Source organism: Oncorhynchus gorbuscha, linkage group LG17 (genome assembly GCF_021184085.1).
Source record: "Oncorhynchus gorbuscha isolate QuinsamMale2020 ecotype Even-year linkage group LG17, OgorEven_v1.0, whole genome shotgun sequence".
Taxonomy (NCBI): domain Eukaryota; kingdom Metazoa; phylum Chordata; class Actinopteri; order Salmoniformes; family Salmonidae; genus Oncorhynchus; species Oncorhynchus gorbuscha.
This window is the reverse complement of record NC_060189.1, coordinates 41,175,234-41,201,868: the sequence shown is the minus strand read 5'-3', so window position 1 is coordinate 41,201,868 and position 26,635 is coordinate 41,175,234. Positions and strand designations below refer to the sequence as shown.

Here is a 26,635-nt window from a genome sequence, read left to right as displayed (position 1 = left end):
GCACTAAGGCGGAGGTAGCGGTCCTGCTGCTGGGTTGTTGCCCTCCTACAGTCTCCTCCAAGTCTCCTGATGTACTGGCCTGTCTCATGGTAGCGCCTCCATGCTCTGGACACTACGCTGACAGACACAGCAAACCTTCTTGCCATAGCTTGCATTGATGTGTCATCCTGGATGAGCTGCACTACCTGAGCCACTTGTGTGGGTTGTAGACTCCGTCTCATGCTACCACTAGAGTGAAAGCACCGCCAGCATTCAAAAGTGAACAAAACATCAGCCAGGAAGCATAGGAACTGAGAAGTGGTCTGTGGTTATCACCTGCAGAACCACTCCTTTATTGGGGGTGTCTTGCTAATTTTCTATCATTTCCACCTGTTGTCTATTCCATTTGCACAACAGCATGTGACATTTATTGTCAATCAGTGTTGCTTCCTAAGTGGACAGTTTGATTTCACAGAAGTGTGATTGACTTGGAGTTACATTGTGTTGTTTAAGTGTTCCCTTTATTTTTTTGAGCAGTGTATATTGAGCAGAACAGACATGCCTCTCTTGACATGTAGAGTTAAGGAATCATGTCAGTTCTAATCATGACATGTCTATGCAACAATCAGTATGCCGTTGAAGTCGGAAGTTTACATACACCTTAGCCAAATACATTTAAACTCAGTTCTTCACAATTCCTGACATTTAATCCTAGTAAAAATTACCTGTTTTAGGACAGTTACGATCAGTTATTTTAACAATGTGAAATGTCAGAATAAACGTACAGAGAATGATTTATTTCAGCTTGTATTTCTTTCATCACATTCCTAGTGGGTCAGAAGTTTACATACACTCAATTAGTATTTGGTAGCATTGCCTTTAAATTGCTTAACTTGGGTCAAACGTTTCAGGTAGCCTTCCACACGCTTCCCACAATAAGTTGGGTGAATTTTGGCCCATTCCTCCTGACAGAGCTGGTGTAACTGAGTAAGGTTTGTAGGCCTCCTTGCTCGCACACACTTGTTCAGTTCTGCCCACAAGTTTTCTCTAGGATTGAGGTCAGGGCTTTGTGATAGCCACTCCCAATACCTTGACTTTGTTGTCCTTCAGCCATTTTGCCACAACTTTGGAAGTATGCTTGGGGTCATTGTCCATTTGGAAGACCCATTTGCGACCAAGCTTTAACTTTCTGACTGATGTCTTGAGATGTTGCTTCAATATATCCACATCATTTTCCTTTCTCATGATGACATCTATTTTGTGAATTGCACCAGCCTCTCCTGCAGCTAAGAACCCCCACAACATGATGCTGCCACCCCCGATGTTCACTGTTGGGACGGTGTTCTTTGGCTCTCCTTTTTTCCTCCAAACGTAACCATGGTCATTATGGGACAACAGTTCAGACTTGAGAACATTTCTCCAAAAAGTACAATCTTTGTCCCCATTTGCAGTTGCAAACCCTCGTCTGGCTTATTTTATGGCGGTTTTGGAGCAGTGGCTTCTTCCTTGCTGAGCGGCATTTCAGGTTATGTCGATATAGGACTCGTTTTACTGTGGATGTAGATACTTTTGTACCTGTTTCCTCCAGCATCTTAACAAGGTCATTTGCTGTTGGTCTGGGATTGATTTGCACTTTTCACACCAAAGTACGTTCATCTCTAGGTGACCGAACACGTCTCCTTCCTGATCGGTATGACAGCTGCGTGGTCCCATGGTGTTTATACTTGTGTGCTATTGTTTGTACAGATGAACGTGGTACCTTCAGGCGTTTGTAAATTGCTCCCAAGGATGAACCAGACTTGTGGAGGTCTACAATTTTTTTCTGGGGTCTTGGCTGATTTATTTAGATTTTCCCATGATGTCAAGCAAAGAGGCACTGAGTTTGAAAGTAGGCCTTGAAATACACCCACAGGTACACCTCCAATAGGCAAATTGACATCATTTGAGTCAATCAGAAGCTTCTAAAGCCATGACATAATTTTCTGGCATTTTGTGAAAAAATCTGTCTGTAAACAATTGTTGGAAAAATGACTTGTCATGCACAAAGTAGATGTCCTAACTGACTTACCAAAGCTATAGTTTGTTAACAAGACATTTGTGGAGTGGCTGAAACACTTTGGTTGGAGTCATTAAAACTTTTTTATGTAAATTTCCGACTTCAACTGTATGTAGCACCCACCTGAACGGAACAGTTTGTGTGTGTGTGTGTGTGTGTGTGTGTGAAGGGTGTTGTGTGTGTGAAGGGTGTTGTGTGTGTGTGTGTGTGTGAAGGGTGTGTGTGTGAAGGGTGTGGGACATAATTATAGTGGGGAAAAACTGAGTAACTAGTACTCAAAATTATAGCGGGAACAGATTAGCCATGGGATGTCCTGAGGTTCTCAGAGTCCCTATAGATCCCTGCAGGGGGCCACTACCAACACTTTAAAGACTGACCTTTGACCTCAGGTTTGACCTTTCGACATTCAGTTTCCCTTTAAAATGAGTGTGCGGGTGGGGGTGCTGCAAATATTTTCGATGGATACAGTAAGGGCACAATTTTTACTTTGTCATTTTAGTTATTTAGCAGACACTCTTTTCCAAAGTGACTGACAGGAGCAATTAGGGGAGGGTTTCCCAAACTTGGTGGTGGGACTTGTGACCCCAAGTGGTGCACATTTAGTTCAGCTGTGTCGTGCCAGGGTAAAAAACAAAATATACACCCCTTGGGGTCCCCAGGACTGAGTTTGGGAAACGCTGAATTATGGTAAAATGCCTTGCTCAAGGGCACATCAACAGATTTTTGACCTCGTCGGCTCGGGGATTGGAACCAACCTTTGGTTGGTTGGCCCCAAGCTCTTAACCGCTAGGCTACCTGCCGAAATTCACACACCAATAGCGTTAGCTGGCCCGAGAGTTCTTAGCAACTCTGAACGTAATTTGCACCGATTTTACAAATGGACTTGTGAAAAATTTCGGCTGTCAGACGTCTACAGCAGGTGGTCCCTAAAAGAGAGCGTGCTGAATGATCGGCAGATGAACGCGAGATCCACTTTCGGTGCGATGTGTGCAGCCTTAAGTCCCTGTTGCTGACTGTACTGCTCAATAATGGAGCGCATGGTTAACGCCTGCTAAGGTACACACACTTGCGCACGCACACACACACACACGTAATATGCATGTGTAGACCCATGCTCATAGATCAACTACTACACGGGTAAGCAACCAGCGGAGGCGTAGATTAAAAGGCTGACAGACTGTTTAACTGACGAATGTAAGTAGTGAGAGAAAAGGAGAAAAAGGAAGGTAAAATAGTGAAGGGAAGTAGTTTGAACGAGAGAAAGCGAATTAGAAAGAGACATGGAGAGAGTGTGGGGAAAATGTGAAAAGAGAGAGGGGCAGAGATTTGAGGTAAATATTCCTGAAGAGAGAAGAAAGGTACGAGAGAGAGGACCCAAACAAAGTGAACAGAGAAAGAGGGAGAAGTAGGCAGGCTTCTACCAGCTCCTACATGCCCCTGTTGAACTATGCAGGGTGGCTGCTGAGTCACATGACCTGACCTACAGCCAGCACTATGGAACAGCAGGGAACTCCTCTCCCTAGTCAGCCTTTTATCCAGCTCACGAGCACACACCCGACAGACCACACACTCCTTTACTGTGATACTACTTGGTGAGCGACACTTCATTTTATTTTGCGCATCTTTGACTAGTTATTTTCTTTTGTCTTCACTCCTTTAGTTACATCTTTGCAAGGTGTGTGGTGTGTATGTGTTTGGAGGGGGTAGTGTAAGTGTGTAATGTTTGGGTGGAGTGGTTTGCTGTCTTTGTTTGCAGTGTGTGAGTGAATGATCCTGCTGGGTAGCCTTTCCTGTGTAAATGTCCTTGACTTGAGAGTGTGAGAATAGAAGAAGAATCAATTGTGAAAAGCCTTATTGTTGTGTTCTTTGCTCTGCCACGTTAGTTGCTGATATAACGGAAACGTCTCTGCTGTCTTCTGAGATAGCTAAACCGGAGGGAGAGAACAGGGTAGACGGAGGGAGTGAATGAGAGAGATCTGCTGAGAGAGAGTGAGTGGGTGCATGTGTGTGTGTGTTTCTAAATTCCCACTCTGTTAAGTCCTGATGAAGTTTTAGAGGGGTGTTCTCTCTCTCTCTCTCTCTCTCTCTCTCTCTCTCTCTCTCTCTCTCTCTCTCTCTCTCTCTCTCTCTCTCTCTCTCTCTCTCTCTCTCTCTCTCTCTGTCTCTCGTGTCACTGAGTCTTCATTGTGGTCTCTACTTGGCAAGACAGCCTAATCATCTGGCGCTTAGCAACAGGAGCCAGTCTTTTCACAGGGTCTTAGTCCACTGTTGATGAATAATGACACCCTCCCACCCATCTCTATTGCTGTCTCGCGGCTGGTCGCTGAAGCAAGAGGTGTACATGTGTGTGTACACTTTGCAGTCAATACAAAGCAAATGAAACTAAAACTAGTTAAAGGGATGTGGTATCAGTTATTCAGCAACATGTTAGTAAACTGCGCGGTGTGTGTGTGTTATATGTTATATGTGCCCAAGTTCTATTAGCCGTATGTACGGGATACGCATGGTATACATCGTCCAACAAAGTACTTATGTGAAGGATCCTTCTCAACAATACAACAACAATAAATATTGTGTTCTTTTGGCTGTATTCAATGGCAGTGGATAATGTATGTGTGCGTGTTTGTGTGTTAGTAGACTACCATTTGGCAGCCGGTCAGGTGCTGTAAATTTCCACTTTCCCAGTAATCCTCTCCTCTCCCCCAGTCTGGCTGGTTACCTCTGTCTTTCTTTCCTTCTGTTTCTCTCTCTGTCTCAACGTGAAGAGACTTGTCCTCCAGAGCTCCCGACTGCCACAGAAGTAGCCACAGTAGTTCACATGCTTCTTACTTCATACTTCTGTCGGCGGCACTCAAATATTGTCTCCCTCTTCCCTGTCCTCCCTTTATCTCCTCCTCTCTCCAGCCCACAGATACCCGATAAGTCACCACGGCTCAGCAGCTCACCCATTTGCTTTTGTTTATCCACATTTACATTACATTTAAGTCATTTAGCAGACGCTCTTATCCAGAGCGACTTACAAATTGGTGCATTCACCTTATGACATCCAGTGGGACAGTCACTTAACAATAGTGCATCTAAAACTTAGGGGGGGGGGTGGGGTGAGAGGGATTACTTAACCTATCCTAGGTATTCCTTAAAGAGGTGGGGTTTCAGGTGTCTCCGGAAGGTGGTGATTGACTCCGCTGTCCTGGCGTCGTGAGGGAGTTTGTTCCACCATTGGGGGGGCCAGGGCAGCGAACAGTTTTGACTGGGCTGAGCGGGAGCTGTACTTCCTCAGTGGTAGGGAGGCGAGCAGGCCAGAGGTGGATGAACGCAGTGCCCTTGTTTGGGTGTAGGGCCTGATCAGAGCCTGGAGGTACTGAGGTGCCGTTCCCCTCACAGCTCCGTAGGCAAGCACCATGGTCTTGTAGCGGATGCGAGCTTCAACTGGAAGCCAGTGGAGAGAACGGAGGAGCGGGGTGACGTGAGAGAACTTGGGAAGGTTGAACACCAGACGGGCTGCGGCGTTCTGGATGAGTTGAAGGGGTTTAATGGCACAGGCAGGGAGCCCAGCCAACAGCGAGTTGCAGTAATCCAGACGGGAGATGACAAGTGCCTGGATTAGGACCTGCGCCGCTTCCTGTGTGAGGCAGGGTCGTACTCTGCGGATGTTGTAGAGCATGAACCTACAGGAACGGGCCACCGCCTTGATGTTAGTTGAGAACGACAGGGTGTTGTCCAGGATCACGCCAAGGTTCTTGGCGATCTGGGAGGAGGACACAATGGAGTTGTCAACCGTGATGGCGAGATCATGGAACGGGCAGTCCTTCCCCGGGAGGAAGAGCAGCTCCGTCTTGCCGAGGTTCAGCTTGAGGTGGTGATCCGTCATCCACACTGATATGTCTGCCAGACATGCAGAGATGCGATTCGCCACCTGGTCATCAGAAGGGGGAAAGGAGAAGATTAATTGTGTGTCGTCTGCATAGCAATGATAAGAGAGACCATGTGAGGTTATGACAGAGCCAAGTGACTTGGTGTATAGCGAGAATAGGAGAGGGCCAAGAACAGAGCCCTGGGGGACACCAGTGGTGAGAGCGCGTGGTGAGGAGACAGATTCTCGCCACGCCACCTGGTAGGAGCGATCTGTCAGGTAGGACGCAATCCAAGCGTGGGCCGCGCCGGAGATGCCCAACTCGGAGAGGGTGGAGAGGAGGATCTGATGGTTCACAGTATCGAAGGCAGCCGATAGATCTAGAAGGATGAGCAGAGCAGAGGAGAGAGAGTTAGCTTTAGCAGTGCGGAGCGCCTCCGTGATACAGAGGAGAGCAGTCTCAGTTGAATGACTAGTCTTGAAACCTGACTGATTTGGATCAAGAAGGTCATTCAGAGAGAGATAGCGGGAGAGCTGGCCAAGGACGGCACGTTCAAGAGTTTTGGAGAGAAAAGAAAGAAGGGATACTGGTCTGTAATTGTTGACATCGGAGGGATCGAGTGTAGGTTTTTTCAGAAGGGGTGCAACTCTCGCTCTCTTGAAGACGGAAGGGACGTAGCCAACGGTCAGGGATGAGTTGATGAGCGAGGTGAGGTAGGGAGAAGGTCTCCGGAAATGGTCTGGAGAAGAGAGGAGGGGATAGGGTCAAGCGGGCAGGTTGTTGGGCGGCCGGCCGTCACAAGACGCGAGATTTCATCTGGAGAGAGAGGGGAGAAAGAGGTCAGAGCACAGGGTAGGGCAGTGTGAGCAGAACCAGCGGTGTCGTTTGACTTAGCAAACGAGGATCGGATGTCGTCGACCTTCTTTTCAAAATGGTTGACGAAGTCATCTGCAGAGAGGGAGGAGGGGGGAGGGGCGGAGGATTCAGGAGGGAGGAGAAGGTGGCAAAGAGCTTCCTAGGGTTAGAGGCAGATGCTTGGAATTTAGCGTGGTAGAAAGTGGCTTTAGTAGCAGAGACAGAGGAGGAAAATGTAGAGAGGAGGGAGTGAAAGGATGCCAGGTCCGCAGGGAGGCGAGTTTTCCTCCATTTCCGCTCGGCTGCCCGGAGCCCTGTTCTGTGAGCTCGCAATGAGTCATCGAGCCACGGAGCGGGAGGGAGGACCGAGCCGGCCTGGAGGATAGGGGACATAGAGAGTCAAGGGATGCAGAGAGGGAGGAGAGGAGGGTTGAGGAGGCAGAATCAGGAGATAGGTGGGAGAAGGTTTGAGCGGAGGGAAGAGATGATAGGATGGAAGAGGAGAGAGTAGCGGGGGAGAGAGAGCGAAGGTTGGGACGGCGCGATACCATCCGAGTAGGGGCAGTGTGGGAGGTGTTGGATGAGAGCGAGAGGGAAAAGGATACAAGGCAGTGGTCGGAGACTTGGAGGGGAGTTGCAATGAGGTTAGTGGAAGAACAGCATCTAGTAAAGATGAGGTCGAGCGTATTGCCTGCCTTGTGAGTAGGGGGAAGGTGAGAGGGTGAGGTCAAAAGAGGAGAGGAGTGGAAAGAAGGAGGCAGAGAGGAAAGAGTCAAAGGTAGACGTGGGGAGGTTAAAGTCGCCCAGAACTGTGAGAGGTGAGCCGTCCTCAGGAAAGGAGCTTATCAAGGCATCAAGCTCATTGATGAACTCTCCGAGGGAACCTGGAGGGCGATAAATGATAAGGATGTTAAGCTTGAAAGGGCTAGTAACTGTGACAGCATGGAATTCAAAGGAGGCGATAGACAGATGGGTAAGGGGAGAAAGAGAGAATGACCACTTGGGAGAGATGAGGATCCCGGTGCCACCACCCTGCTGACCAGACGCTCTCGGGGTGTGCGAGAACACGTGGGCGGACGAAGAGAGAGCAGTAGGAGTAGCAGTGTTGTCTGTGGTGATCCATGTTTCCGTCAGTGCCAAGAAGTCGAGGGACTGGAGGGAGGCATAGGCTGAGATGAACTCTGCCTTGTTGACCGCAGATTGGCAGTTCCAGAGGCTACCGGAGACCTGGAACTCCACGTGGGTCGTGCGCGCTGGGACCACCAGAGTAGGGTGGCCGCGGCCACGCGGTGAGGAGCGTTTGTATGGTCTGTGCAGAGAGGAGAGAACAGGGATAAACAGACACATAGTTGACAGGCTACAGAAGAGGCTACGCTAATGCAAAGGAGATTGGAATGACAAGTGGACTACACGTCTCGAATGTTCAGAAAGTTAAGCTACGTAGCAAGAATCTTATTGACTAAAATGATTAAAATGATACAGTACTGCTGAAGTAGGCCAGCTGGCAGTGGGTGCGTTGTTGACACTACACTAATCAACAGTTATCCAAAGTTGTCTAAAGCCCCATTTTTTTTACCTGGTCCTAACATGTCCTTTGTCTTGATCTTGTCCACATTCTGATTGTGGCCACATTTTTAGAACGGTGTAGAGGATTAAAAGACGCATTGTGATCTGATTGTGATCAGGTCTTCCTGACCACCTCCAGAGGTAGTCGTGCACACATTGTCTGGATATCTTACATGTGTAGACAGATCTGGACAGTGAAACAATTGAAATTATAGTTATCCTGCCTTCTAAAATCATCGATATGTGTCTTAAAATGTATAGAGGTAGACCAGAAGCCACATTGGCAGATGAGTGGCAACCCTGATTAGAAGCAGCTGCTGATCATCGGTTGTTCACCTGTGTTCCCTGTAAATGCCGTTTTGAATTAAAGAGTTGTACCTACACATTGAAGAAGGCTGGAAAGCCAAAACATCTGTGTATGCTATCCCTCCTGCAATGGAAAAACATACAGTTGGAAGTCGGAAGTTTACGTACACTTAGGTTGGAGTCATTAAACTCGTTTTTCAACCACTTCACACATTTCTTGTTAACAAACTATAGTTTTGGCAAGTGGGTTAAGACATATACTTTGTACATGACACAAGTCATTTTTCCAACAATTGTTTACAGACAGATTATTTCACTTATAATGTCAGGGATTGTGAAAAACTGAGTTTAAATTTACATTTACATTTAAGTCATTTAGCAGACGCTCTTATCCAGAGCGACTTACAAATTGGTGCATTCACCTTATGACATCGAGTGGAACAGTCACTTTACAATAGTGCATCTAAATCTTAAAGGGGGGGGTGAGAGGGATTACTTATCCTATCCTAGGTATTCCTTAAAGAGGTGGGGTTTCAGGTGTCTCCGGAAGGTGGTGATTGACTCCGCTGTCCTGGCGTCGTGAGGGAGTTTGTTCCACCATTGGGGGGCTAGAGCAGCGAACAGTTTTGACTGGGCTGAGCGGGAGCTGTACTTCCTCAGTGGTAGGGAGGCGAGCAGGCCAGAAGTGGATGAACGCAGTGCCCTTGTTTGGGTGTAGGGCCTGATCAGAGCCTGGAGGTACTGAGGTGCCGTTCCCCTCACAGCTCCGTAGGCAAGCACCATGGTCTTGTAGCGGATGCGAGCTTCAACTGGAAGCCAGTGGAGAGAACGGAGGAGCGGGGTGACGTGAGAGAACTTGGGAAGGTTGAACACCAGACGGGCTGCGGCGTTCTGGATGAGTTGAAGGGGTTTAATGGCACAGGCAGGGAGCCCAGCCAACAGCGAGTTGCAGTAATCCAGACGGGAGATGACAAGTGCCTGGATTAGGACCTGCGCCGCTTCCTGTGTGAGGCAGGGTCGTACTCTGCGGATGTTGTAGAGCATGAACCTACAGGAACGGGCCACCGCCTTGATGTTGGTTGAGAACGACAGGGTGTTGTCCAGGATCACGCCAAGGTTCTTCGCGCTCTGGGAGGAGGACACAATGGAGTTGTCAACCGTGATGGCGAGATCATGGAACGGGCAGTCCTTCCCCGGGAGGAAGAGCAGCTCCGTCTTGCCGAGGTTCAGCTTGAGGTGGTGATCCGTCATCCACACTGATATGTCTGCCAGACATGCAGAGATGTGATTCGCCACCTGGTCATCAGAAGGGGGAAAGGAGAAGATTAATTGTGTGTCGTCTGCATAGCAATGATAGGAGAGACCATGTGAGGTTATGACAGAGCCAAGTGACTTGGTGTAGAGAGAGAATAGGAGAGGGCCTAGAACAGAGCCCTGGGGGACACCAGTGGTGAGAGCGCGTGGTGAGGAGACAGATTCTCGCCACGCCACCTGGTAGGAGCGACCTGTCAGGTAGGACGCAATCCAAGCGTGGGCCGCGCCGGAGATGCCCAACTCGGAGAGGGTGGAGAGGAGGATCTGATGGTTCACAGTATCGAAGGCAGCCGATAGATCTAGAAGGATGAGAGCAGAGGAGAGAGAGTTAGCTTTAGCAGTGCGGAGCGCCTCCGTGATACAGAGGAGAGCAGTCTCAGTTGAATGACTAGTCTTGAAACCTGACTGATTTGGATCAAGAAGGTCATTCAGAGAGAGATAGCGGGAGAGCTGGCCAAGGACGGCACGTTCAAGAGTTTTGGAGAGAAAAGAAAGAAGGGATACTGGTCTGTAATTGTTGACATCGGAGGGATCGAGTGTAGGTTTTTTCAGAAGGGGTGCAACTCTCGCTCAAATGTATTTGGCTAAGTCGTATGTAAACTTCCGACTTCAACTGTGTATATATACCTTAGCCAAATACATTTTGAACTCAGTTTTTCACAATTCCTGACATTTAACCCTTGTTTAACTTGGGTCAAGCGTTTTGGGTAGCCTTCCACAAGCTTCCCACAAAAAGTTGGGTGAATTTTGGCCCATTCCTCCTGACGGAGCTGGTGTAACTGAGTCAAGTTTGTAGGCCTCCTTGCTCACACACTCTTGTTAATTTCTGGCCACAAATTTTCAATAGGATTGAGGTGAGGGCTTTTGTGATGGCCACTCCAATACCTTGACTTTGTTGTCCTTAAGCCGTTTTGCCATGACTTTGGAAGTATGCTTGGGGTCATTGTCCATTTGGAAGACCCATTTGTGACCAAGCTTTAACTTTCTGACTGATGTCTTGAGATGTTGCTTCAATATATCCACATAAATTTCCTTTCTCATGACGCCATCTATTTTGTGAATTGCACCAATCCCTCCTGCAGGGAAGCACCCCCACAACATGATGCTGCCACCCTCATGCTTGATGGTTGGGATGGTGTTCTTCGGCTTGCGAGCCCCCCCCTTTTCCTCCAAACATAACGGCTAAACAGTTCTACTTTTGTTTCATCAAACCAGAGGACATTTCTCCAAAAAGTATGGTCTTTGTTCCCTTGTACCATAGTCTGTTTTTTATGGCAGTTTTGGAGCAGTGGCTTCTTCCTTGCTGAGCGGCCTTTCAGGTTATGTCGATCTGGGACCCGTTTTACTGTGGATATAGATACTTTTGTACCTGTTTCCACCAGCATCTTCACAAGGTCCTTTTCTGTTGTTCTGGGATTGATTTGCACTTTTCACACTAAAGTAGGTTCATCTCCAGGAGGCAGAACGCTTCTCCTTCCTGAGCGGTATGACTGCCATGTGGCCCCATTCAGGCGTTTGGAAATTGCTCCCAAGGATGAACCAGACTAGTGGAGGTCTACATTTTTTTCTGAGGTCTTGGCTGATTTTTGATTTTCCCATGATGTCAAGGAAAGAGGCACTGAGTTTGAAGGTAGACATTGAAATATATCCACAGGTACACCTCCAATTGACTCAAATGATGTCAATTACCCTATCAGAAGCTTCTAAAGCCATGACATTTTTCCCTGAAGTTTCCAAGCTGTTTAAAGGCACATTCAACTCATTGTATGTACACTTCTAACCCACTGGAATTGTGATACAGTGAATTATAAGTGAAATAATCTGTCTGTAAACAATTGTTGGAAAAATGACTAGATGTCCTAACCAACATGCCAAAACTATAGTTTGTTAACTAGAAATTTGTGGAGTGGCTGAAAAACTAGTTTTAATGGCTCCAACCTAAGTGTATGTAAACTTCCGGCCTCAACTGTGTATATATACAGTACCAGTCAAAAGTTTGGACACACCTACTCATTCAAGGGATTTTCTTTATTTTGCTATTTTCTACATTGTAGAATAATAGTGACGACATCAAAGCTCTGCCATAACATGTAGTAACCAAAATGATGTAGTAACCCAAAAAGTGTTAAACAAATCAAAAGAGGTTTTATGTTTGAGATACTTCAAAGTAGCCACCCTTTGCCTTGATGTCAGCTTTGCACACTCTTGGCATAAAATGAATTCTGAAACTCACAGGCAGCCAGTGCAGAGACCTTAAAACCGGTGTAATATGTGCTCTCCATCTGTTCTTGGTCAGTATCTGTGCTGCAACTTTCTGTATGTTTTGCAGTTGACCAATGCCTTTCTTGGGAAGACCAGACAGGGGAATATTACATTAGTCAAGCCTGCTTGTTATAAAAGCATGGATGAGTCTCTCTGTATTAGCCTGAGAGAGAAATGTTCGCAACTTGGCAATGTTCCTCAGGTGGTAAAAAGCTATTTTGTTCAGAATCATAAAACACTCGCATTAACATCTGCTAACCATGTGTATGTGACAAATAAAATTTGATTTGATTTGAAAACTGTCCATTGTGCCAATAGATGGAATGCACTCGCATGAGATTTGCTGTGATGTTGACAGAGTGGCATGGGAGGTTTATTTCTTAGACTGGGGTAAGATGTCAATTTTGGGACACATCCTCAGTAGTGTGGCTTCGAATCAGTGGGTGTTTCGGCCTTTAATCACTAAACACCCTCATCAAAGGTGGCCAGCTAAAGGGTGATCAAGCCTTAGCTTGTGTCCCATGCCCAATTAAGATGTCCCACGGGACTATGCAAGGCAGGGGCGTCCTCTTCCCTGAGCCAGCCCTACAGCTGACCGCATACCTCATATGCCCTCCTCAAGTTGGAGGGATCTGAATTGGGTTTTCAGGTGGGGGTGGGGGGTCATGAAGTTATAGCCCAGCAAGTGTCCTTCCGTTTGATCCAGATCCACTGGCTGCCTCTTTCAGCTGCTTGAGAAAGTGCTCTGACGGTCTGCCGCAGAGCCTGTCCATGGATTCCAAGTTCTTTCAGCAACCTGATGATGGAAGAAGCCACGAATCCTCTGCATCCCACTTCAACTGGCCAGACTTTTGCATTCCAGCCACGCTGAGTTGCGTCTGCTGCCAACTCTGTGTAACGCAGTTTCTTACGCTCGTAGGCCTCTTCAACAGAGTTTTCCCACGGGACTGTGAGCTCTATGATGTACACAGCCTTTCGTGAAGGGGACCAGAGTACCACGTCTGGCCTAAGGTTGGTAGAAGCAATCTCAGGTGGAAAAATTAGTTGCTGGCCAATATCGACAAGCATCTTCCAGTCCCGGGCCATGGCTAGGTGTCCAGTTTCTGGCTTTGTAGGAGGATACTTGGGCCTTTTCTGTCCCTCCCGGATGAATGTTGTTGTTTTGACGGGATTGCTTGTTTTTGGAGGTAATGAATTGGTTGCACTCCTCTTGGTCTCAAGTGCTGCGGCCAGGCTCTTGAGGACCTGATTGTGCCTCCAGGTGTAGCGGCCTTGTGAGAGGCTGGTCTTGCAACTTGTCATTATATGCCTGAGAGTCGCTGGAGCTGGGCAGGGGGGGCAGGTCGAGTCCTCGCCATACCATTGATGTAGATTTTTTGGTGATGGAAGCACATCATAAACAGCTCTTATGATGAAGCTGATGTTGCTTGCCTCCATTTGCCAAAGCTCACTCCAGTTGATCTTTCTCCTCTCCAGGCCTTCCCACCGCATCCATTGCCCTTGTTTAGCAAGAGAGACAGCCTTTGCACTTCTTGCAGTCTCCTCCTGTCTGCGCACCTCCTCGACCACCAGCTTCCTGCGTTCAGATGTTGTTGCCTTATGGAACGTTGGTTTGCTTGCTGCCAGGCCAAAGCCTCCTCTTCCATGCTGGATATTCCCCACAATGTCTTGGTGTCTCAGGGCTGATGTTGCTTGCTGCACAGCCTTGGATGATGTCCATTTCCGTCCAGTTTGTAGGGGAGGTGCAGCCTTGCTAATGGTCTGGTCTTTGGAGTCCTTCAATGTCATCTGAAGTCTTACTTTGGAGCACTTGTACTCCTCCATTAGACTTGTAAGAGGTAGTTCAAGGACCCCTTTGCCATAGAGGCAGATGTTACTCAGGCATCGTGGGACACCCAGCCATTTCTTCACGTATGAGGTAATGGTTCACTCCATCTTCTCCACTGTTGTTATTGGGACCTCATAGACGGTGAGTGGCCACATTACCCGGGGGAGAAGTCCAAACTGTAGGCACCAAAGCTTGAGCCTCCCAGGCAGTAGGGCCTTGTTGATGTTCTCAAGACCGTCGGCGATGTCCTGCCTTACTTTCTGCACTTCACATTCCTAATGTGTGATTTGTAATTGAGTTCAGAATCTAAAATAACTGCTCGGTTTTTTACCTGGTGTTTTATCTTTATTGCCTGTGAATTAAGATGTGCGGACAGATTCTCTCTGTGCTTTGGCTCCAACAATAAGTACCTTGGTCTTGGTTTAGCTGGAGGAAGTTGTGAGCCATCCAAGTATTTAAATCACTAATACAGTCTAATTTATCCGTGGAGCTAAAATCCTGTAGTGACACAGAATTGTGAAGTTGTGTATCGTCTGCGTCGCAGTAAAAATCAATGCTGTGTGTTCTGATGACTATGTCAAGGGGCAACATATATATAAACTGAACAGTACAAGATCCAAAATGTAACCTTGTGGAATGCCACATGTGATTTGTATTTTCTCTGGGTTATGTTCACTAAGGGTGACAAACTCTCAACCGGTTAAATAGGTCCTGAACCAATTTATAACTGGACTGGAGAGACCAACTCACCTCTCCAGTCTGTCCTGAATGACACCATGGTCAAGTGTCGAATGCAGCATTTAAATCCAAGAGTACAAGATCAGAGAGCAGTTTGGCATCTGTGTTGGCGCTAAGATCATTTACCACTAAGTATTTTAATTTATTTTAATTTTATTTATTTCACCTTTATTTAACCAGGTAGGCTAGTTGAGAACAAGTTCTCATTTGCAACTGCGACCTGGCCAAGATGAAGCATAGCAGTGTGAACAGACAACACAGAGTTACACATGGAGTAAACAATTAACAAGTCAATAACACAGTAGAAAAAAAGGGGAGTCTATATACAATGTGTGCAAAAGGCATGAGGAGGTAGGGGAATAATTACAATATTGCAGATTAACACTGGAGTGATAAATGATCAGATGATCCATGTACAGGTAGCGATATTGGTGTGCAAAAGAGCAGAAAAGTAAATAAATAAAAACTGTGGGGATGAGGTAGGTGAAAATGGGTGGGCTATTTACCAATAGATTATGTACAGCTGCAGCGATCGGTTAGCTGCTCAGATAGCTGATGTTTGAAGTTGGTGAAGGAGATAAAAGTCTCCAACTTCAACGATTTTTGCAATTCCTTCCAGTCACAGGCAGCAGAGTACTGGAACGAAAGGGGTGTTGGCTTTAGGGATGATCAGTGAGATACACCTGCTGGAGCGCATGCTACGGATGGGTGTTGCCATCGTGACCAATGAACTGAGATAAGGCGGAGCTTTACCTAGCATGGCCTTGTATATGACCTAGAGCCAGTGGGTCTGGCGACTAATATGTAGCGAGGGCCAGCCGACTAGAGCATACAAGTCGCAGTGGTGGGTAGTATAAGGTGCTTTAGTGACAAAACGGATGGCACTGTGATAAACTGCATCCAGTTTGCTGAGTAGAGTGTTGGAAGCGATTTTGTAGATGACATCGTCGAAGTCGAGGATCGGTAGGATAGTCAGTTTTACTAGGGTAAGCTTGGCAGCGTGAGTGAAGGAGGCTTTGTTGCGGAATAGAAAGCCGACTCTTGATTTGATTTTCGATTGTAGATGTTTGATATGGGTCTGGAAGGAGAGTTTGCAGTCTAGCCAGACACCTAGGTACTTATAGGTGTCCACATATTCAAGGTCGGAACCATCCAGTGAGGTGATGCAAGTCGGGCATGCGGGTGCAGGCAGCGATCGGTTGAAAAGCATGCATTTGGTTTTACTAGCGTTTAAGAGCAGTTTGAGGCCACGGAAGGAGTGTTGTATGGCATTGAAGCTCGTTTGGAGGTTAGATAGCACAGTGTCCAATGACGGGCCGAACGTATATAGAATGGTGTCGTCTGCGTAGAGGTGGATCAGGGAATCGCCCGCAGCAAGACCAACATCATTGATATATACAGAGAAAAGAGTCGGCCCGAGAATTGAACCCTGTGGCATCCCCATAGAGACTGCCAGAGGACCGGACAGCATGCCCTCCGATTTGACACACTGAACTCTGTCTGCAAAGTAATTGGTGAACCAGGCAAGGCAGTCATCCGAAAAACCGATGCTACTGAGTCTGCCGATAAGAATCTGGTGATTGACAGTCGAAAGCCTTGGCACGGTCGATGAAGACGGCTGCACAGTACTGTCTTTTATGGATGGCGGTTATGATGTCGTTTAGTACCTTGAGTGTGGCTGAGGTGCACCCGTGACCGGCTCGGAAACCAGATTGCATAGCGGAGAAGGTACAGTGGGATTCGAGATGGTCAGTGACCTGTTTGTTGACTTGGCTTTCGAAGACCTTAGACAGGCAGGGCAGAATGGATATAGGTCTGTAACAGTTTGGGTCCAGGGTGTCTCCCCCTTTGAAGAGGGGGATGACTGCAGCAGCTTTCCAATCCTTGGGGATCTCAGACGATATGAAAGAGAGGTTGAACAGGCTGGTAATAGGGGTTGCGACAATGGCGGCGGATAGTTTCAGAAATAGAGGGTCCAGATTGTCAAGCCCAGCTGATTTATACGGGTCCAGGTTTTGCAGCTCTTTCAGAACATCTGTTATCTGGATTTGGGTAAAGGAGAACCTGGAGAGGCTTGGGCGAGGAGCTGCGGGGGGGCCTGAGCTGTTGGCCGAGGTAGGAGTGGCCAGGCGGAAGGCATGGCCAGCCGTTGAGAAATGCTTGTTGAAGTTTTCGATAATCATGGATTTGTCGGTGGTGACCGTGTTCCCTAGCCTCAGTGCAGTGGGCAGCTGGGAGGAGGTGCTCTTGTTCTCCATGGACTTCACAGTGTCCCAGAACGTTTTGGAGTTGGAGCTACAGGATGCAAACTTCTGCCTGAAGAAGCTGGCCTTAGCTTTCCTGACTGACCGCGTGTATTGGTTCCTGACTTCCCTGAACAGTTGCATATCGCGGGGACTGTTCGATGCTATTGCAGTCCGCCACAGGATGTTTTTGTGCTGGTCGAGGGCAGTCAGGTCTGGAGTGAACCAAGGGCTGTATCTGTTCTTAGTTCTGTATTTTTTGAACGGAGCATGCTTATCTAAAATGGTGAGGAAGTTACTCTTAAAGAATGACCAGGCATCCTCAACTGAGGTCAATGTCCTTCCAGGATACCCGGAAAGGCCCGCTCACAGAAGTGTTTTAGGGAACGTTTGACAGTGATGAGGGGTGGTCGTTTGACTGTGGCACCGTAGCGGATACAGGCAATGAGGCAGTGGTCGCTGAGATCCTGGTTGAAGACAGCGGAGGTATATTTGGAGGACCAGTTGGTCAGGATGACGTCTATGAGGGTGCCCTTGCTTACAGAGTTAGGGTTGTACCTGGTGTGTTCCTTGATGATTTGTGTGAGATTGAGGGCATCTAGCTTAGATTGTAGGACTGCCGGGGTGTTAAGCATATCCCAGTTTAGGTCACCTAACAGAACAAACTCTGAAGCTAGATGGGGGGCAATCAATTCACAAATGGTGTCCAGGGCACAGCTGGGAGCTGAGTGGGGTCAGTAGCAGGCGGCAACAGTGAGAGACGTATTTCTGGAGAGAGTAATTTCTACAACATCCGCAGAGTACGACCCTGCCTCACACAGGAAGCGGCGCAGGTCCTAATCCAGGCACTTGTCATCTCCCGTCTGGATTACTGCAACTCGCTGTTGGCTGGGCTCCCTGCCTGTGCCATTAAACCCCTTCAACTCATCCAGAACGCCGCAGCCCGTCTGGTGTTCAACCTTCCCAAGTTCTCTCACGTCACCCCGCTCCTCCGTTCTCTCCACTGGCTTCCAGTTGAAGCTCGCATCCGCTACAAGACCATGGTGCTTGCCTACGGAGCTGTGAGGGGAACGGCACCTCAGTACCTCCAGGCTCTGATCAGGCCCTACACCCAAACAAGGGCGCTGCGTTCATCCACCTCTGGCCTGCTCGCCTCCCTACCACTGAGGAAGTACAGCTCCCGCTCAGCCCAGTCAAAGCTGTTCGCTGCTCTGGCCCCCCAATGGTGGAACAAACTCCCTCACGACGCCAGGACAGCGGAGTCAATCACCATCTTCCGGAGACACCTGAAACCCCACCTCTTTAAGGAATACCTAGGATAGGATAAGTATTCCCCCCCGCCCCTTTAAGATTTAGATGCACTATTGTAAAGTGACTGTTCCACTGGATGTCATAAGGTGAATGCACCAATTTGTAAGTCGCTCTGGATAAGAGCGTCTGCTAAATGACTTAAATGTAATGTAAATGTAATTTTCAGAATTAGTAGTTCGAACTGTTTGGGTATGGACCTGGAAAGTATGACATTACTTTGCAGGCTATCTCTGCAGTAGACTGCAACTCCTCCCCCTTTGGCAGTTCTATCTTGACGGAAGATGTTATAGTTGGGTATGGAAATCTCTGAATTTTTGGTGGCCTTCCTGAGCCAGGATTCAGACACGGCAAGGACATCAGGGTTAGCAGAGTGTGCTAAAGCAGTGAGTAAAACAAACTTAGGGAGGAGGCTTCTGATGTTGACATGCATGAAACCAAGGCTTTTTCGATCACAGAAGTCAACAAATGAGGGTGCCTGGGGACATGCAGGGCCTTGGTTTACCTCCACATCACCCGCAGAACAGAGAAGGAGTAGTATGAGGGTGCGGCTAAAGGCTATCAAAACTGGTCACCTAGAGCGTTGGGGGCAGAGAATAAGAGGAGCAGGTTTCTGGGCATGGTAGAATATATTCAGGGCATAATGCGCAGACAGGGGTATGGTGGGGTGCGGGTACAGCGGAGGTAAGCCCAGGCACTGGGTGATGATGAGAGAGGTTTTATCTCTGGACATGCTGGTTGTAATGGGTGAGGTCACCGCATATGTTGGGAGGTGGGACAAAGGAGGTATCAGGGGTATGAGGAGTGGGTCTAGGGCCTCCACTGTGAACTAAAACAATGATAACTAACCTGAGCAGCAGTATACAAGGCATATTGACATTTGAGAGAGACATACAGCGAGGCATACAGTAATCACAGGTGTTGAATTGGGAAAGCTAGCTAAAACAGTGGGTGAGACAACAGCTAATCAGCTAGCATAACAACAGCTGGTAAAATGGCATTGACTAGGCAACGGGGCCGACAGATAAATCAAACAAGCAGAATGGAGTACCGTGATTAATGGACAGTCCAGCGTGCATAAGCTATGTAGCCAAGTGATCAGAGTCCAGGGGCAGCGGTGGATGAGGCAGGGGGGCTGGACTGGCGGGTGTTATCCAGGTAAAAAAGAAAAAACTAACAGTGACTAAGTAGCTTGTAGCTAGTTAGCTGATTCACTTCTGGAGGTTCTTGAGTGTGTTCTAAAAATTAAAAATAATAGCGATTCCGTATCACATTGGGTGAGGCAGGTTTCCGGAAGGTATTGTAATGACCTGACTAGATCATAAATGAACAATTGTCCAGACAGGGGCTTGAGTTTACGAATTGACGGTTTATTACACCAACTTTACACAGGCTACTGTTTGGGCCGTAGCACACGCCAAATAGATGACAGATAACCCACAAGCCAATCGTGACATTCTCTTGTGAAACCCAGACGTAAGAGAGAGAACAAAGGCTGAACCTGGTCTTAACTTCCAATGCTCCACGCCCCTGCCGAACCGCCCTCCACGCCACTCCGCCGACCACCAGGATGCCCGGCATCAGAACATTCCAGGCATTCCCGTGATTGGCAGATAGCAGGTTGATTGACAGGTCGGACCCCCGCGAACACCGGGTACTGGTCAGTACAACACAACCACCTCCTAGCCTAACACATAACACACAGCTGTCTGTGCGGGTCGCTACAGTATAAACAAATTTTAAAAATCGGGAAGAGATAGAAAGTACATATGGGCCACTGCGATGCAGACGGTTAGCAGGCCTGTGCTAACTAGCTAACAGATTAGCAGGCCGGGGTAGTAGTAGTAGTTAGCGGACAAGGTAGTAGTTAGCGGACCTGGGCTAAACAAGCTAGCAGTTAGCATGCCGAATTAGCAAGCAAGGAGATAGCGAGGGCTAGAGAGTTAGCCTTTGGAGGACATCGCGATGGGGTGAGTCTGTTTATTCCTCTTCATGCAGTGACATCGGTAGACCGGTCGTGGATCCGGGTATAGAAGCCCAGGAGTATGCTAGGAACACAGGAGCTCTGGCTGGGCTAGCTTCAAGCTACGTGGGTGGAAACGCTAGCCAGGAGTAAACAACCAGGGTTGCGGTTTAGCTCGATAGCTAGTTGTGAAAATCCAGCTGAAAAAAATGTTTCGTTTGCGGAGGGAATCCGGGGATAAAAAATAAATAGGTCCGTTATGCTCTGGTTAGCGTCGCGTTGTTCGAACTGGCGAGAGCTTTCCGAGCTAAAGGTTAGCTGATGACCGGTTAGCTGAAGACCGCTAGCATAGCTGGTGGTTAGCTGGCTAACTTCAGTTGAGGGGTTTCGGTTCCGGAGTAAATATAAATACTTTAGGAAAAGTAGCTACATTGGGTGAGGCGGATTGCAGGAGAGTATTTGGAAGCTTAGGTTTAGCAAAATGTTTTTAAAGATATGTGAAGAAAAATATCTAAAACGAAAAAGAGACTGTATTTACAGATATTTACAGAGAGACGATACGACAGGACGACTTACTGCTACGCCATCTTGGATTCAAGACCAGGCAGGAACTGGGAGACTAGTCGGGATCGAGACAAAGAAGTACCTGAAAAGGTAGAGAGTTTGAGAGTTTGTCTATGCTGTGGTGTGCCTGAAAATCAGATTGGAATTTTTCAAAAATACAGTTGGCACTTAGGCAAAATTCTGGAAAAATTATTTTTCAAGAATGGACGTTTGGATATTGCTAAAAGCTGAAGAATCAAGATGACTTTTCTTCAGAAGGGGTTTCACCATAGCAGTTTTTAGCGCACTGGGGAAAGTGCCTGTGAACAGGGAGTGATTTAACAATGGCTTGTAATTAATCAGATATGCAATTAACAACTGTTTTGAAGAAGGTGGTGGAAGTATGATCTCATGAAGGGAGGTAGAAGACTTACGTTGTGATATCACTTTCCTGAGCATTTCTGTGTCAACCAGGGAAAATATCTCCATAGTGCCTTTACGTGATAGGCTAGGGCACATACCATCAAACTTCTCATCATGTCTTGCTTGACAGATACCCAGCCTAATGTTTTTTATATTATCTCTGAAATATGCCTCAAACTCATCACATTTAGATGTCGTAAAAAGTTCACACAGGTTTGCAGGGGTAGGATTTATCAGGCCATTAATGTTCGAAGCACGCACTCAGATTATTCTGATTTATTAGCGATCAACTTGAGCCCGTCTGGCATTTCTAATTGTCTTGTTATATATGCCAAGTTGCTCTCTCAGAATATCCTAATGTGCGACTTTGACTTTCTCCACTTCCGCTCTGCCTTTCTGCAATTTCTCCACGATCATCCAAAGGGGCTCTCTGTTTGGATGTGTCCTTTTTTCAACTTTACTGGAGCTTCCATGGTTACCCTTTAATTTGCTATTAATGTTATTAACTAAATCATCACAAGGAAGGCAGAATAGGTGGAGGAGTATTGTTTCCACACTCAGTAAAATCTGTAGCATCTTCAGAGGTCAGATAGCGTGTTTTAATAATGCGTTCAGATTTACCCTGTACAAGGTAGTAAAAATCCAGTGGTGATCAGATAAAGCAACATCAACATTGAGTAGTACAAGAAGGGATTCCTGTAGAGGGCCCAACAGCAGTGAATCATGGGTAATGTAGTGTGAATGGGCTGAATAGACTACAAAGGCAGCAGCTAGTTGAAAGCCCAGTGGATTAGTATTGTGTTGTTTTGAATGGAGCCTTGTTGTATTGTAGGGTTAGTTAGCTTGCCTGGGGGAACTGTGAATTGTGGGCATGTCGGGTATGTATCTCTATGTCAACATGACCTTGGAGCCTCAACAGCCTTGCATGGTCTTGTGTGTGTCTATGTGTGTCCCTCTGCTTGGCAAATTAGTTTGCCACACTCGTACAGCAGAGTTCGGCCTGCATTGTCTGTGCTCAGAGGCCGAACATTTATCCTCTCTCTGTCTCTCTCCCTCTCCTCCCTATTTCTCCCTCTCGCTCTTCTCCCTATCTCTCCCTCCCTCTCTTCTTCCTCGATCTCTTCTCTCTTCCCCCCTCTCTTTCCTTCTCTCCTTTATCTCTCTTATCCTCTCTCACACTCTCCCTCTCTATTAGAACAGAGCGTGGAAGACTGATACATTCTGAGTGGAGGAATGTAGTGAGGGGAAAGAGAGAAAGGAGAAGACATTCAGGTCACTCACAAGGAGCCTTGATACTAATCTATAGAAAGAGAAACAGACGGACTGACAGACAGAAAACCTAGGCCATACTGGGATATCTCACTTTGTACTAATTGGTATATATGTGCAACTTTTAGTAAAGGTCTAAAGGAATTCCTTAGCAATTTTACAACAGTTGGGTTCCTTCAGGTCAAATGTGATTTTCCTCCGCTTTTCCTTTTGAATGTAGGCAATCTATAGTATGTAGTAGAAGTTTAGAGAGCGGTATGGGGAAGACCTGTGGCTGCTGACACAGAAGAATTAGACCAAACACAATTTCCAGAGTCAGCGATCCTATTGTGATTGTACAATATGCGCACACGCACGCATACATGCGCGCACACACACATACACACACACACACGCGTGCACAGTATAAACACTCAGCCCCCTCCTGTACTCCCTGTTCACCCATGACTGCGTGGCCACAGGTCAAACTCAATCATCAAGTTTTCTGATGACAACAGTGGTAGGCCTAATTACCATCAATGACGAGGTAGCGAGAGCCCTGGTGGAGTGGTGCCAGGAAAATAACCTCTCCCTCAACGTCAACAAAATGAAGGAGAGGATTGTGGGTGACAGGAGACAGCAGAGAGAGCACTCCCCTATCCACATCAACAAGGCTGCAGTGGAGAGTGTGAAAAGCTTCAAGTTCCACAGAGTGTATGTCACCGACGACGTGAAATGGTCCATTCGCACAGACAGTATGGCGGAACAAATTTGGCTTGGCCCATAAGACCCTCACAAACTTCTACAGATGTACCATTGATGCACCATGTTGCTCTAGATCACCCTGTATATCACCCGGGCTATATCATCATACTGTTTTAACCACTACATATGTAAATACTGTATTCTAGTCATGGATCATCCTATATAACTACTGCTGTACACAACTTTTCTATTCATATACTGTCTAAACACACCATTCTATTATACAAAACATTAAGGATACCTACTCTTTCCATGACATAGACTGACCAGGTGAATCTAGGTGAAGGCTATGGTCCCTTATTGATGTCACTTGTGAAGTGTATTCAATTATTGTGGGGACAATGTGGGGACGTCGCCAACGGTCTTGAGAACATCAACAAGACCCTACTGCCTGGGAGGCTCAAGCTTTGGTGCCTACAGTTTGGACTTCTCCCCCGGGTAATGTGGCCACTCACCGTCTATGAGGTCCCAATAACAACAGTGGAGAAGATGGAGTGAACCATTACCTCATACGTGAAGAAATGGCTGGGTGTCCCACGATGCCTGAGTAACATCTGCCTCTATGGCAAAGGGGTCCTTGAACTACCTCTTACAAGTCTAATGGAGGAGTACAAGTGCTCCAAAGTAAGACTTCAGATGACATTGAAGGACTCCAAAGACCAGACCATTAGCAAGGCTGCACCTCCCCTACAAACTGGACGGAAATGGACATCATCCAAGGCAGTGCAGCAAGCAACATCAGCCCTGAGACACCAAGACATTGTGGGGAATATCCAGCATGGAAGAGGAGGCTTTGGCCTGGCAGCAAGCAAACCAATGTTCCATAAGGCAACAACATCTGAACGCAGGAAGCTGGTGGTCGAGGAGGTGCGCAGACAGGAAGAGACTGCAAGAAGTGCAAAGGCTGTCTCTCTTGCTAAACAAGGGCAATGGACGCGGTGGGAAGGCCTGGAGAGGAGAAAGATCAACTGGAGTGAGCTTTGGCAAATGGAGGCAAGCAACATCAGCTTCATCATAAGAGCTGTTTATGATGTGCTTCCATCACCAAAAAATCTACATCAATGGTATGGCGAGGACTCGACCGGCCCCCCCTGCCCAGCTCCAGCGACTCTCAGGCATATAATGACAGGTTGCAAGACCAGCCTCTCACAAGGCCGCTACACCTGGAGGCACAATCAGGTCCTCAAGAGCCTGGCTGCAGCACTTGAGACCAAGAGGATTGCAACCAATTCATTACCTCCAAAAACAAGCAATCCCGTCAAAACAACAACATTCATCCGGGAGGGACAGAAAAGGCCCAAGTATCCTCCTACAAAGCCAGAAACTGGACACCTTGCCATGGCCCGGGACTGGAAGATACTTGTCGATATTGGCCAGAACTTCTAAAATGTATTCAATTATTTGTTTCCTCATCAATCTACACACAATACCCCATAATGACGAAGCAAAAACAGGTTTGTTGAAGTATTTGCTAGTTTATTAAAAATAAAAACTGAAATATCATATTTACATAAGCATTCAGATCCTTTACTCTACTTTGTTGAAGCACCTTTGGCAGTAATTACAGCCTTGAGTCTTCTTGAGTATGACGCTACAAGCTTGGCACATCTGTATTTGGAAAGTTTCTCCCATTCTTTTCTGCAGATCTTCTCAAGCTCTGTAAGGTTGGATGGGGAGCGTTGCTGCACATCTATTTTCAGGTACTTCTTTGTCTCGATCCCGACTAGTCTCCCAGTTCCTGCCTCTGAAAAACATCCCCACAGCATGATGCTGCCACCACCATGCTTCACTGTAGGGATGGTCTCAGGTTTCCTCCAGACTTGACGCTTGGCATTCAGACCAAAGAGTTCAATCTTTGTTTAATCATATGAGATAATCTTGTTTCTCATGGTCTGAGTCTTTAGGTGCCTTTTGGCAAACTCAAAGTGCGCAATCATGTGCCTTTTACTGAGGAGTGGCTTCCGTCTGGCTATTCTACCATAAAGGCCTGATTGGTGGAGTACTGCAGAGATGGCTGTCCTTCTGGAAGATTCTTCCATCTCCACAGGGGAACTTTAGAGCTCTGTCAGAGTGATCATAGGGTTCTTGGTCACCTCCCTGACCAAGGCCATGTTGAAAAAGTCAAGGGGTCTGAATATTTTACGAATGCACTGTATGTATGTATGTCTCTCTCTCAATTAAATTTCAATTTAAGGGATATATTGGCATGGGGAACATATGTTTACATTGCCAAAGCAAGTGAAATAGATAATAAACAAATTTGAAATAAACAATAAATAAAGAAATAACAGCAAACATTACACCCACAAACGTTCCAAAAGTATAAAGAGATTTCAAATGTCGTATTATGTTCAAATAGTTAAAGTACAAAAGGAAAAATAAACAACATGAATAATGGTGGTATTTACAGTGGTGTTTGTTCTTCACTTGTTGCCCTTTTCTTGTGGCAACAGGTCACAAATTTTGCTGCTGTGATGTCACACTGGTATTTCACCCAATAGATATGGGAGTTTATCAAAATTGGGTTTGTTTTTGAATTCGTTGTGGATCGGTGTAATCTGAGGGAAATATTTGTCTCCAATATGCTCATACATTTGGCAGAAGGTTGGGAAGTGCAGCTCAGATTCCACCTAATTTTGTGGGCAGTGTGCACATAGCCTGTCTTCTCTTGAGAGTCAGGTCTGCCTACGGGGGCCTTTCTCAATAGCAAGGCTATGCTCACTGAGTCTGTACATTAGTCAAAGCTTTCCTTAAGTTTGGGTCATTCGCAGTGGTCAGGTATTTTGTCTCTCTCTTTCTCTCTGACATTGCTCATTTTGCTAGTTCTTTATTTTTTGGGATGTGTGCCTATTGTTTTGTATTGCTAGGTATTACTGCACTGTTGGAAGTTAGAAACAAAAGCATTTTGTTGCACCGGCGATAACATCTTCAAATATGTGTACACGACCAATAAACGTTTTATTGGATTTGAACACACAATCCAGGCCACTCTGTCCATTTAAAGGCACAATATGTAGCTTTGGGCACAACTTTGTGTATTGGAATGTGCCACTATTCCTTTGAATCCTCCTAGTAGTTGTTTTCAATCAAATTCAATTTCTAAAGCCATTTTTACATTAGCAGATGTCAGAAAGTGCTACACAGAAACCCAGCCTAAAACCTCAAACAGCAAGCAATGCAGAAGCACGGTGGCTAGGAAAAACTCCTGAGAAAGGAAGGAACCTAGAGAGGAACCAGGCTCTCTAGGTGGTTAGTCCACCAGGGGTGGTTAGTCATCATCTGGCTGTGCCAGGTGGAGATTCTAAGTATAAGTACATGGCCATAGGTGTCCAGCAGGGTCAAATAATAATCACAGTGGTTGCAGAGGGTGCAACATGTCAGTAC

At 46.9% G+C, this 26,635-nt stretch overlaps 1 protein-coding gene across 3 annotated transcripts in view; it reads left to right on the top strand.

The window, feature by feature from the left end:
- Positions 1-26,635, top strand: part of ston2 (stonin 2) — a 65,396-nt gene that overhangs the window by 25,896 nt on the left and 12,865 nt on the right. The window contains exon 1 of one of the 3 annotated variants that reach the window (XM_046308109.1): positions 3,229-3,627. The exons of the other annotated variants lie outside the window; for them this stretch is intronic. The gene's annotated coding sequence lies outside the window, so the exon portion shown is untranslated. Of the gene's footprint in view, positions 1-3,228; positions 3,628-26,635 lie in introns of those variants that run through there. 3 annotated transcript variants of the gene reach the window in all.